Consider the following 11191-nt stretch of genomic DNA (forward strand, 5'->3'; position numbering starts at 1 on the left):
CGCGCCTGCTGCGGCCCCCACCTCCGTTGTGCGCGTGCCTGCGCCTTTGTGCCGCCCCTGCTCGTGCCCCTGACCCTCCACTTCCCGAGCCCGGATCCCTTTTCAGCCCGGAATCTGCCTTTTTATTTATTTCCCCCCTCCATTCCCCGACATTTTAAACCCCTCCCTCCCGGCGATGCCTGCCCTGCCCCGGGCCTGGGGAAACAAAGCTCCCCTCAGGCGACACCTCTCCCCCAGCCCTTTTTTCCCCAGAGAAGTGTTTCCCTGATCCCGTACTGCAGGATTTGGGGGGTGCCCTCACTTATTTTTTCCTTTCAATCCACTGTGAACCAGAGTCACGTTTGGTCACCGAGGTTCACCCGCTCGTTTCCTGCGCGCAGACGTGCGGCGAGGCTGGACTCGTCTTTTCGCGCCTGACCTCTCGCTGACCGGTTGGCATCTGCATGGTCGCCGCGAATGCTTTTGGGCTGGAGCATGTCCATGTCTTCTCTCTGGTCCTTCTGGGTTACTTAAAGCCCAAATTCGGGAAGACCTGGCTACCCCTCTCCTTTCCAATTCCCCCCCCCCCCCAGCCTCTGCAAGCATCTCTCACATGGGAGGATGCTCTCTGAGCAGCAGGCCCTGCAAAGCTGCTGTGGGGGGGGGGGAATCCCCGTGACTTCAGTGGAAAGGACCTTACAAGTCCGGGGTTTGAGGTCTCTCTTTGCTGTAGGCTTCGTTCTGCGCAGAGGATAGGAAGGCAGTTTGCAGAGCAGTGTCTGTGCTCCTGCTCCCTCCGCTGCCATCAGAAGTTCGACTGGAGCATTTTGTTGGGGAACGCTTTCGGGGCTGGGGGGAGGGACGCTAGCAGAGGTGCAGCCTAGGGAAAGAGCCGAGTTTGGTATTCACGGGTGACAATAAGTCAGTATTGAGTGAGTTGTTGGGTTTGTGTGTGTTATTAAATGTCTCTGTTCTCTTTGTTGTGTGTGGCATTGGGAGCTCCAGCCCTGCACTCCCAAGGTTATAGTTGGGTTTGTCTGGGTTGGCATTACTGCAAGCACCTAATGGAAATGCTGTTTATATTGCAGTTAGCTGTGCAGTTGCATCACTTCATACATGCTGCTGGTGTGTGTGTGTACATAGGCAGGCAAGGTTCTTTGCGTGAATCTGATATCTTTTATTAGACCAACTTTTGGTCTAATAAAAGATACCGGATTCACCCAGAGAACCTTGTCTGCTTATGTCCTTAGATCAACACGGCTACAACCTACACCCCTGTATATACATAGAGAGAGTGAGTGTGTGTACATGGACACACACGGTGCTGGTGTATGCAGTGATATATAAAATGAGACATAGCTAAAACTTGAGCACAGATGAAGCCAAAGGCTCCTAAAGCCTGAACCCACTTTGACCCATCACCCACAATTTTTTTTTTATTTCATTTTTGAGCTGGTGCTTTTCTAGTCTGATTTTTCTAGGGCTATGAAAATCTGCAGAAGTAAAGTTATGATCTGTACCAGGGGGCTCAACACCCCCCAGCCCACAGGCTCCCCATGGGTCTGAAAATCTGGCAGTGGGGAAGCAGCAGCAGCAGCAATTGTTGCTTCCTTGCTGCCAAATTTCTGGCCCTGTGGGAGCTCCGTTGGCCAGATTGCATGGTAGATCAGAGTGCGGAGGTAGCCTGGGCCTGATCCAGGCAGCCAGGGGCCAGTTGGTAGCAGTGCAAGGCCTCAATTCAGATGGTAGTGTGGGTCCTAAACTAGCCTGTGGACCACTTACCCAGCCTGTAACAACAAAAGGTTAAGCACCGCTGGTCTGTACGGACTGTCTCAACTAGCAGCCTCCATCCTTTGGTTTGCAGACATCAGCCAGTCATAACAGAAACGATGGTATGGTAAAATAGGCATTGCTTTAAAAAAAAAAAAAAAAAAGCCAGTACAAGGTAGTTAAGTTCCTTTCCAAACTACTCTTCCATTACAATCTTGGTGGAAAGGAAATAAATAAAATGTCTGGTATTGAGATAGACATTCCTTAGTTTCTTTACCAGACAGTAGGCTTTAACATTTGATTTTTCCCCGCCTCAGTCCTATCTGGTGGGGAATTTTTTCCTTTCCCCATATATGTACAGATGGGGAGGATTTACTTAAGTTTCCTTCTGCAATCTATCTGGCTGTGCTGCTGTCTTCCTTTATTTTGTGTCTCCTTGTAGCTCACCAAGTGGCAGAAAGATGTATAGAAAGCATGTTAATGCCATAGAGAAGTATGGATAAATAGTTGAACTGGAAACTCTTTGTTTTAGGGACATCATTTAATTTGTTAAAAGCACTATTTTATGTGTTTATCAGAGGGCTGTGTGATCCAATTCAGTTTTGTATTATTTGTAATTGGGTGCAGAAATAATCCAGTAGAGACCAAGGGTGGGATTACATTAATTGTAAATTAAAGGTTACTTCCTTTTTTCATGATGTGAGGCGATAAGAGTTGATGAGAAAATGATTCCTAGTAAACCAGAGGGGGGGTAGGTGGGTGTTTGGAGGAGGCAGCATGCTCCTCTTTGGGCTGGAAGAACATTTATATGTATTTACTGAAAGAGCATTTAGTTGTGTGTGTACATTTTATATTTTAAACATCTGACTGAAGGCAGGTTGGGTTGAAAGACCATTTATTTATTTATTTATTTATAAATGCTCTTTCAACCCGACCTGCCTTTGGTCAGATGTTTAAAATATAAAATGTACGCACCGCCCTGACTGAAGGCAGGTTTAATTAAATAGTTGTGAGAGAGCCATGAATAGAGAGACAGTAGCTGGGAAAGAAAATCTTCCTTTTTTTTTGGTAAAGGAAAACCAAGAGATCTGTAGGAATCCTTATGTCTTTTTTCACAAGATACGGAGGGTTGCGTTCAGGTTTTCTAGTCAGCGTCTGAAATTCAGTTCTCTTTACCCGTATAAATGCACCAAAGCTGCGAATATTTCTCTAGGCAGGAACAGTAAGAAGAGTTACAGCCAAAAAAAAAAGTTATCTCCTACAGACCTTGAAGTTCTGGAAAGATGAGAAATTCTGATCATTTGGATGTATTGCATCATTGTGTTTCCATATTCTTAGCAGCCTGTTGTCTTCATATTTAGGCTGATTAAAAAGAGTACAGTGAATGCTGCCTAACTTTTTATTTTATTTTAGACATGCAACTTTTCAGACTTGCCTTTCATTTAAAGGTCTTAAGAGCCTTGGGTCCAGTTTGCAGGCCTGATAATGTAAAATATGCAAAGAGGGGCTTAAGCAGTCTGGCACATAGTGTAGTAAGCTATGTCTAATCAGTTGTGTTTTGAAGTAATGAATAACACTTTCATTACATGGAAACTAGGGATATTTTTGGCAAATAAAAGTATACATGGCCATTTCTTTTTATAATGGGAAACAAGTTGGGTATGACATTGGAGATCTCTCTCATGGCTGTTTGGAAGGAAAGAGGAAAGTACTGACAAAAAGATTCAAGTGGGTGCACGTTTCCTGTACTTAAAAATAAGTTAAAATTCATATCAGGTTTTTTTTGAGCGTATAAGCAATGAAAAGTACCATTTCGTTTTAATGAATACATCTGCATTTTTGGCAAGCTAACTCTTGCTGACATGCATCCAGCTGCCGAGCAGAACAGGAAAATTATAGCATCATGCTCAAGTGACTGCACGGTCCAAAGGAGTGACCATAATTTTGGGAGTATCAGCCTCTCAACTTGTGGTCAAATGTTTAAATTTGCAGCAGAATCCATATGTAGCCACAGACTTTGCTTTGCTTTTTTCATTTCCATGTTTCCATATGTGTAAAATGAGAAGAATGCTTCCTGCCTGTATGTGTGTTGCAACTTGTATAGTATGTTTACAGTGTGTTCAACATGTCGGTGTCCGTTTCCCTTTGAGACCTGAAGCTTGTCTGACTTCTTCTCTCCCAGCTATACCATTTACTGGACCAATTGTATCACAAAGAAATCCTTGCCTGTTCAACATACAGACTGTGTGCTTAATATTAGGAACTAGAGCAAAACATGAATATAGGAAGTGTGACTGTACAGAGAAATTCCCTGTAGTTTTACAATACATGATGCCATTGCCAAACTGTAATATCTGCTGTGTTTTCAAGTACAGGTTTAAAACCAGTTGCCCTAACACAGTTAAATGTCATCGAGTATAATTAAAACGCTTTTTAAAGCTTGAGTTCTGTATTGCTGATCAAGGGAGAAAACTTCTTTCATTGCCCTTCATCCACTTCTTGTGCAACAAAATGCATGTTAATAAACTTCACCTTACCCTATTTTAGGTTATATCGTTTATGTATATGTTACATCTGTCAAGGAGTTTGGGTTCACAATGGCTTGCTCAAACCCCACGTGTCGTTCTGGGGATACATTTTAAGCAGTGGAATGCAGTCAAGACTGGACATGAACCAAATATCTGTAACTGTGATAGAGGTGGTTTTTTTACACTGCAGGGAACATTTCCTTCATTATATTTTATAAAATAACTAATAAATTGTTACAGACTGCCATACACCCCAGCTTGGTCCTTAATTCTTACATGCATAACCCCTGTTGAAATCCTTGGAACTTTTTCTAGATGTCTAAGAAAATTTCAGGTAATTCACAAACTGTAGTTTAAGGGAAGGTGTAGTTGTGATTGGGAGAAGAGAATGTGGAAAGTTAGTGTGTGAAGTAGCTGGTGTAATAACATGGAGATGCTCTGCTTGTTCACCAGTTGGTTACCCAGGAGCCAAATTTTCAGACTGGCTTGTGCGTCTAATATTGTGTGCTTAATATTACGTTGTCTAGTACCTCATGTTTGGGTATGTGCAGCTGTGTGTAAAAATAAAAAAAAAAAAATGAACAAAACCCCAATATTGAGTTTATGCACTTTATCCTTGAATACAAATTGCTTTGTTCCTTTCTTCTTTGTTGCTAGGGCTGGAGACTCAGGTGATGTGACGGTATCAGTTGCATTTCCAGTTCAGTGCACATAACTGGCTTTCAGTTTTGCTCAAATAGTTTTTATTACAGGCATGTACCGACGAGCAAGAGGCTGGGACCTGAAACAAGGTTCTCTTTCCTGGGTTTGTCAGTTTTGATGAGATGCTTGAGGAAAATAATCTGTCACATTGCCCAGGGAGGTCTTTTGAGATCTTGGAGTAAAAAGCTCTGTATAAAGTGTCTTGGTAGCATGGGTGTGGATCCAAGTACCTTTATGCTGAGCCATGGATTCCGATGCGTGCCTTGCATTAACTTCAATGGAAGGTATTTACATTTTCTAGATTACTCTGAAAACGTCAATCTCTGTTTATAAGAACTGAGTTGGTTTACTAAACTTAAGGTTTAAGTCTTAGAAGAAAAAATCTGTGAACCTAAGTAAGAACCACTTTAATTCCTTTTTTTTTTTTTTAAGGAAAAAGCTTTCCAGTCCCAATTCACTGGCACTATAGTAAATTGTTAATTTGAAATGCAGAGGACCAAAAAACACCATTATTTTATTTATTTTTTGTTTAATTTAACGAGTTCGAATTATCCAAATTACAGTATTACAGTACCCTGTATTTGTTATATGAAACATCTCTACAGTACCTGTATAATCTTTCCAATAGTTTCTTAAAGAAAGCTAATTGTGGTCTGCTTGACTGTTATATTGTTGGTCATAGACAAATCTGTTGATATTCTTCCACCCCGGCCTTCGTTAATCCCTCATCCATGGCAGGAGCACGGTCTTTCAGCACAAAATCGAGGATTGTGAGCACCGTATATGCCTCCTTCCATAGTGCACATGCTTGTTCATGTACTGTGGGGCAGAGTTGTACTGCTACCCAGTGTATCCGCAGGTGATGGATAGTGAGATGACCTTCAGGGAAGGTTAGCTGTGAAATAAGCAGGGGTAAATCTGACTAATAAGCAGTCATGGACCGAGCAGCAGCAGCAGCACCACTGGATGTGGTGAGGACAGCAGATGGCAATGGTTTCCCTCCTGAAAAACCAAGTATATCTATTGGCAGTGTTGTGACATGTTGAGTACAGGTCGCTACTATAATAAACCTGCCCAGCCCCCGGCTATGGATCTACAAGTTCTCAACAGTGGAGCAGGCGGAAGAAAATTTTGGAATCTCAACAATTGTGAAGGTGGATGCGGGCAGCAGCGGAACAAGTTCGCCAGTTGTTTTGGTCTCCTTGGCATTGGATCAATGTCGTGGAAATCAGTGAAGCAATTTGTTTTTCCCTGGAGCTCATCCCAGTCAGGATCATCTTGCTCAAATTCAATTTGTTTGGTAGCCTTGGTCCCAAAGCTGCCCTCCACAAAGCAGTTCGTGATGACATAGGGCAGAACTTTATCCCATGCCATGACGTTTCTCATAGCATCAGACGTTCCATTTCTGCAGATCTCTTGCATTCCTGGAAGCCTCCTGCAGCAGATAACGTGCCAGTTGTTTCTGGTATGCCATCCTAATGTGGTGTATAATTCCCTGATCTGGGGGCTGCATGTGGCTCATAGCACATGCTGGGAAAGGGCACACCACACATGCTTCAGGCCTAATCCTTCCCAATTGTGGGGCACACAGTTATCAATTAGTACAGGTACATTTGAAATTCGGCGTGCCATTGCTCAAATTGGAACAGCAACCCTCGAAACAACTTAATTGCTATCTCTGTATTTGCTGGCCTTGTACAAGCACAGCAAGTGTTTCACCCCTTTTATACACTGGGGAATTTCGAACTTTCCCACCACTAGTGGCTGTAGTTTCTCAGTACCATCGGTGTTGCAGCGGAACAGTACAGCGAGCCCTTCCTTTCTTCTTTTTCTCCCACCACAACATGTTTCTCTCAAGTGCCAATGCCCTATCAGGCTACAGCTTATAAAAAAAAAAAAAAAAAAAAAAGTATCCTTCAGCATGTATTCATCCAATATTGCCTTCATGCTTTCATGCCAATTTTGTGCAGCCACAACACTGATGGAATATACTTCACCACTTCATCACTTTCACAAGTGAAAGGGTGTTGTGACAATGCTGTACTCTCCGGAGCCAACTAGTACAACACTGAAACTCAATTCCTAGCTTCAACACCATTTCATCGGCTCATTCTTTAACTGGCAGCCTAGATATTGGGTGGTTGTTCTCCCTTATCACAAAACCACTTGGACAGTTCTCTTTCTAAATCTGAATGCTTTGTGCCTCAGATTCTTTTCTTTGTCCTAGTTTCCTGTCCTTCCATTACCATCTCCTTTATAGAATCCCAGTTCTTCAAATGGGTCGAAAGTGTAGGAGGAAAACCATATTCTTTAGCCATTTCTGTTCTGGATTTCACTTTCTTATCTACTTCATATCACTTTCAGCTTCTGGAAAATTGTACTTCCTTTTGGTTGCCATGATGGTCACGCCTGCTGGACTTGCACACGACTCCAAGCAGTAGGTATGTGCAGTGCTAGTAACGTAGAATTACCAAAACATTATCAAGCAGTGGTGGGGACTTGCTATGCACAGCATGCATGGCCATGTGCTAGGGAAGATCTGTAATAACTCCATCTCTGCAGACTCGCATTGCAGTGTTATCTATGCTGTATTGCTTTTGAAGTAAACGAGTTTCGATGGGTTTATAGACCAGGAAGTGTCTTCAAATTTCAGAGTAACTATTTTGAATTATCTGCATCATGAGGCGTACAAAAACTTATCCTTTCAGCTGGGAAGTGACAATAGCTTTGAGGTATCCAACACTTTGAACTGTTAGATAATCTAATTAACAAGTTTTTTACTGTAGTGACTTTCAAAATTTTGTTCTGCAAACACATTTGAGCTGCAAAGCACAAAGAAACATTTGAAGTCCTCAGATTTAAACTTAGACATGGTCCAACAAAATCTCATTTAATTTCCTTCAAAGAAGGAAGGGGGAGGGGGTTGTACAAAATTTAAATCTCTTCCAAGCTTATGATTTTGTTTCATCAAATTTTAAATCCATGTTGAAATCTTAAAAAAAACAAATGTTATAGTCTTGGTTACAAAGATGGTGATATAGTATGTTTTATAGTATTTTTACTTAATAATATACTTGTATTTTAAATAGTATGCTTTATTTTTTATGAAAGTGAAAATTAGAGAGAAATCATGAATAGCCCATTTCAGGTCAGTGGTATGACATACGACGAATAAGTAGTCTGTAGTTTAGAAAACAACTGGAAGTGAAAAGGTCTTGGAAAGCTTTATTGGAAACAACTATTGTTTTAAGGGGGGGTCCTGGAAATAGATGCTGCTAAGCAGGTTTACCATCCTGCAAACTCTTGGGATGCGTGTGCATGTATCCACTGAAACAGCTTCTTTCCTACATCTAGCGGAAGGATTTGGAACAAAAGCTGTGGAGTAATAGTCCGCATTTCTCGCTCACATGCACAACTGCTGTTGCCTTGCAGGGAATGTGAAATCAGCTGTAAGTGGAAAACATCATATGGCTGTTTTAATTGCTTCCAGTAATATTCTTGGTGGCTTTTTTTTTTTACAAGATTTTCATTCGGAAAGCAAGCCAAGCATTTTTGTATCAGTGGAAAATCTGTGTATTTTGTATGTGGAAATGTTTTTAATGGAAACTCACTGACACTCCATTTAAAACCCTTCTGACTGATACCGAAGCCAGTGTGCAACTTGTGCTATGATAATAGATTTGTAGTTGATCAAAATGCCAGCTTGTAAAATGTCCATATTAAACAGTTGTTTTAGGCATGATTGACTAAGTTTTCTACTTGATTAACTTTCAGGAATGCACATTAGGGAAATGGGAATGTACTTCAAAACAGCGTATTTCTTTAACCCTTTATAGCAGGAATTGGACTTTTGGTTTAAATCCTATTAGTGTCTGTAAATCCATCATGAGTACTAGCAAAATGAGTCTCATTCTCTGCATATAAAATAAAGAAGTTGATATCAGACTTCTGTCTGGTGATTTCCAGGTGCCTGCAAAAAAGTGAGGAAGGAGGTGTGTGAGGGATGCATGTTAATGTATTAAAAATCCTGTTGCCTGTCTATGTTTTTGTTTTCTCAGAGAAAAATAGATTTTTAGCTGCAATATTTGTAGGCTGTTAAAGAGAGCTTCCGTTTCTATAAAACACCAACATTATCTTTAAGCCAGAAATTAACCAACTGAACATGATTGGGCTTGAAAAATAGGAAATAAGTGAAAGGACTATTTTTTAAAAAACTAGGTTTTTTTCAGCCCTTCTTGTTTTTGGTCCCTCTCCCCCTTCTCATAGTTTCACAGTTGGTCGGGTTGGAAGGGACCTGAGCAGATCATCAAGTCTGACCCCCTGCCATGGGCAGGAAAGGATGCTGAGGTCAAATGACCCTGGCTAGGTGATTGTCTAGCCTCCTTTTGAAGACCCCCAGGGTAGGGGCCAGCACCACTTCCCTTGGAAGTTGGTTCCAGCTCCTAGCCGCCCTGACCGTGAAGTAGCGCCTCCTGATGTCTAGCCTGAACCTACTCTCCATCAACTTATGACCATTATTCCTCATTACTCCTGGTAGCGTTCGGGGGAACATTGCATGCTGGTTCCCCTTGGCCAGTTTGTAGTCGGCCCCCAGATCTCCCCTCAGCCTTCTCTTGTGGAGGCTGAACAGGTTCAGGTCCCGGAGCCTCTCCTCGTAGGGCCTGTCCTGCTGCCCCTGATAATGTGAGTGACCCTCTTAATGCTGGCCACATCCCTCTTGAAGTGCGGCGCCCAGAACTGGACGCAGTGCTCCAGCTGCAGCCTGGCCAGTGCCGCATAGTGGGGGAGGATCACCTCCCTGGACCTGCTCGAGATGCATCTGTGGATGCATGACAAAGTGCGGTTGGCCTTCTTGACTGCCTCCCCACACTGCCGGCCCATGTTCACCTTGGAGTCGGTGATGACTCCAAGGTCCTTTTCTGCCTCTGCTCCTTCCTTCCCTGTTTGTTTTTGGTCCCTCCCTCCGTGCTTGTCGTGCACTTTTTTTTGGCTCTACATACATCTTGGAGCTTTTTGGCATTAGGTGAAGGGAGTGAGAAGCTGAAGTGACCTTGAAAATGAAAGTCGGAGTAACAGATTGATTTATAGTAGCTACATATATAATTTTTGTTTGTTTGTTTTTTGGAGGGGTAATAGCATTTTGGAAATCATACAGTATCTGTGCCAAGGCTGATAACAGCTGGCGGCCAGTTTGAACAGAGAGATTTTATATTGAATGGTGACTGTAAAGTAACAGCAAACTGGATATCCAGAGCTGGGAACCTCATGATGATGGTGGGAAAGAGGCATGTGGAAGTAGTATTATAAACTACTTACAAAGTAGCATTGCTGGCTAAGGAAACTTAATTTTTTTGGAATAAAATCAAATACTTCCCTAATACACGGTGAGCTGATCTGAACTGATTCCAAAATGATGAATATTGATTTCCAAAGGGTTAGAAGGGGAGGGCAGCAGAAACATTTTGAAACCTGCTGTCAGCGGTTTCCAGCTTTTTGAAAAGTGTTCACAAAGTGAAATCTCTTGTTTGTTTTTAAAGTTGATAGCAAACAGTGTGGTATTAGATCAGAGGCGTTTGCCATCTTGAACTTCTGAGATCAACTGATTAATCAACCTGCCAGTTTTAGAATTGATACAGATTTAAACAGCTCTGAAGTATCTAGCTATTTTGGATAAAATGACAGAAAACGTGCTAATCATAGGGCTCACTATCTTGAGGAAAGCAAGGAAGTCTTCAAATGTTGTTGTATGTCTAAATCAATGTGATCTCATGTTCCTTTTTGTTAACTTCTCTTGGCCTTACGGTTAGTGGGAAATTCCCATCAGTAATATGTCAAGATTGCCCAAGACCTTTCTGTGAACTGAATTACTTTCTGAATACTCAGACTGGTGACAAACGTTCGTTTAAAGGTGTGATGGTCCCCAATCAGAGATGTGGGTTTTCCGGAAAATATTGAATTGGAAAATTTTCCAATGCCCTAAATAAGAGTGTGATCTGATTTTAGCGTGTTTATTTGACTTACTTTTAGTAAACACAACTGAAAAAGTACCCCCATGATAATTTTATGTTCCAATAAACAAGTATTTGAACTGAAAAATTAGATTAGGAAAACAATTTAAATACAGTGCACTTAATGTGGTTTAAATGTTATATTCAAACAAATTCAAAGCTTTATGTGGGAAGAAATTATTTTTATTGGAATAGTTGTAAAAA

The 11191-nt window shown here is 41.8% G+C and overlaps 1 protein-coding gene across 8 annotated transcripts in view; it reads left to right on the forward strand.

Annotated features, from left to right (window-relative positions):
- The window catches only part of PIAS2 (protein inhibitor of activated STAT 2), a 46580-nt gene that overhangs the window by 5974 nt on the left and 29415 nt on the right, over window positions 1-11191 (forward strand). The window lies entirely within an intron of this gene.

Source organism: Crocodylus porosus, unplaced genomic scaffold, assembly GCF_001723895.1.
Source record: "Crocodylus porosus isolate Cpor-Errol unplaced genomic scaffold, CroPor_comp1, whole genome shotgun sequence".
Lineage (NCBI taxonomy): Eukaryota > Metazoa > Chordata > Crocodylia > Crocodylidae > Crocodylus > Crocodylus porosus.